This window comes from Carlito syrichta, unplaced genomic scaffold (genome assembly GCF_000164805.1).
Source record: "Carlito syrichta isolate Samal-C Ts95f unplaced genomic scaffold, Tarsius_syrichta-2.0.1 Scaffold316362, whole genome shotgun sequence".
Lineage (NCBI taxonomy): Eukaryota > Metazoa > Chordata > Mammalia > Primates > Tarsiidae > Carlito > Carlito syrichta.
In genome coordinates this window covers 898,002-900,655 of record NW_007260458.1, presented here as the reverse complement: position 1 = coordinate 900,655, position 2,654 = coordinate 898,002, and the positions used below count along the sequence as shown (strand labels likewise).

At 44.0% G+C, this 2,654-nt stretch overlaps 1 pseudogene across 1 annotated transcript; it reads left to right on the top strand.

Annotated features, from left to right (window-relative positions):
- The first annotated feature begins 1,001 nt into the window (after positions 1-1,001).
- LOC103276744 lies at positions 1,002-2,098 on the top strand (annotated as a pseudogene). The gene has a single exon (XR_002481329.1). The product of XR_002481329.1 is annotated as a purine nucleoside phosphorylase pseudogene (transcript).
- Positions 2,099-2,654: the final 556 nt, after the last annotated feature.

The following is a 2,654-nucleotide window of genomic DNA, read 5'->3' as shown; positions in this document are numbered from 1 at the left end:
AAAAGAATTAGAAGGGAAATTTTAAAAATAGTCCCATGTCTACCTATCAAATTGTCTGATTTCACAGCCTTGATTTTTTCATGTCTGAGTACCCAATGTTACCAGGTGTGTTAAAATAGGCAGTAATCTGACACAGAGAGCTTTTTCCTGTGTTCCCTAAAGCTGAACATAGTACTCTTTGAGTGGCAGGACCACAGAGGAAGAGAGCACAAACACCTTTTAATTTGGGTCACTATAAAGTTAGAACTTTATCTTGGAGGAAGTGCATCACCTCAACTCTTGATTCTCAATGAGTTGTCAATAAACAAATCTTCAAAGAGTAGTAACTACCTCATCACCTGCATGTTGTATTAAATTTCATCTTGTTAGATTCATCCCATTGTTCTCAGTCCAGGTCCTTTGGATCCTGCTTTAGGCCAGGCCACTTATGCATTGGCGGTGTCTTGGTTAGCGTCGCAACAGAGAATCGAACAGGGTGCAGAAAAACCACCAAGGACTAGTAACTTCAGGGAAGAGGGAGGATCAAGGTAAAGCATCCTGTCTCTCAAGATGAGGCAGTCACCTGCTGGACTGCAGGAAGGGGGGGCTTTCTCCCTCCATTGTATCTCCTTCTGGAGGTCCCCAAGACCAGGCCCAAATATAAGCCACAGGAGCCCATTGGCATTATTCATATAAGCCAACCTCCCAACAGAGAGCAGGGTGGAGAGTGGATTTGGGGAGGCAAGTGGACTTCTAGGTCATTAATTAAAATGCAGAACATTCAAGACCATGAATGGAAATCTTTGACATAGCAACTAGAAATTTTTCTGTAGATATGGATACATAAATACATACATCTGAAACGTGATGCTCATAAGATATATTTTAACCAGGAAAATGACTCTACATTTTTAACATACTGATGTCTCCTTCTTCTAGTCCTTTTTTTTTTTTTTTTTTAGAAACACAGCTTTCACTGCCTGTGCCGACCAGACCCGGTGACCGTCGCTCAGCTCAGCGGGGCAGGTCGGAGCCGAGAAGACTCATCGAGAGGGCGTCGGCAGGGCCATGGAGAACGAATACACATATGAAGATTATCAGAACACTGCAGAATGGCTTCTGTCTCACACCAAGCACCGACCTCAAGTGGCAGTGATCTGTGGTTCTGGATTAGGAGGTCTTAGTGATAAATTAACTCACGCCCAGATCTTTGACTACAGTGAGATACCCAACTTTCCCCGAAGTACAGTGCCAGGTCATGCTGGTCGACTGGTGTTTGGATTCCTGAATGGCAGAGGCTGTGTGATGATGCAGGGCAGGTTCCACATGTATGAAGGGTATTCACCCTGGAAGGTGACATTCCCCGTGAGGGTTTTCCACCTTCTGGGTGTGGACACCCTGGTGGTCACCAATGCAGCTGGAGGTCTTAACCCCAAGTTTGAAGTTGGAGATATCATGCTGATCCGTGATCACATCAACCTACCTGGTTTCTGTGGTCAGAACCCTCTCAAAGGGCCTAATGATGAAAGATTTGGAGTTCGTTTTCCTGCCATGTCTGATGCCTATAACCGGACTATGAGACAGAAGGCTCTCAATACCTGGAAACAAATGGGAGAGCAGCGAGAGCTCAGGAAGGTACCTATGTCATGTTGGCAGGCCCCAACTTTGAGACTGTGGCAGAGTGTCGTCTGCTGCAGAAGCTGGGGGCAGATGCTGTTGGCATGAGCACAGTACCAGAAGTTATAGTTGCACGGCACTGTGGACTTCGAGTCTTTGGCTTCTCACTGATCACTAACAAGGTCATCATGGATTATGAAAGCCTAGAGAAGGCCAATCATGAGGAAGTATTAGAGACCGGGAAACAAGCTGCTCAGAAATTGGAACAGTTTGTCACCATTCTTATGGCCAGCATCCCACTCTCTGATAATGCCAGTTGACCTGCCCTGAAGTCTGGCATCTCCCACATGAGATCCAAGTTGCTGCTACTTATTTTGGCCCTCTGCTGGTATCATGTGCCTCTGCCCTTAGGTAGTAGCTAAAAGGAGAGGACGACTCCTATCCTTCACCTTCCCCACTATCTACCACTAAACCCTTCTGGTGCCAGGACCTCTTTTGCTCAGTGTCTTCTAAAGTGGTTTCCACCGCTGTTCTCCCCCAAGAGTTGGAGCCCATGCCCTACCACATGCCCAGGATTTGACTCGGGCCTTTGAACTTTATACAGTAGCTACTACTAATGTTTTGAAGTCATACTCTCACATTCCTGGGCACTCAGTTCTACAGCACCTAAAGCACTGGAGACCAAATAAGGACCAGCCCAATACCTCTTGGACTTTATTTAACACCATAATGTTTTGAGAATAAAGAGAAAGATAGAAAAAAAAAAAAAAAAAAAGAAACACAGCTTTATTGAGATATACTTCCCAAGAAAATTCTCCCATAACAGTGTACTAATCACCAAATTTTACACTTTATACCATAATTGTATTGAAATACAGTTAACCCATTTATAGTGTACAAATCAATGAATTTTAGTATATTCATAGAGTTATGCAACCATCACAACAATTGATTCTAGAACATTTTTATTACTCTAAAAGAAATTCCGTATTCATTATTATTCACTCCTCATTTCTCCTCAATGGCCTCAGCCCCTGGCAACCATTAATTTACTTTCT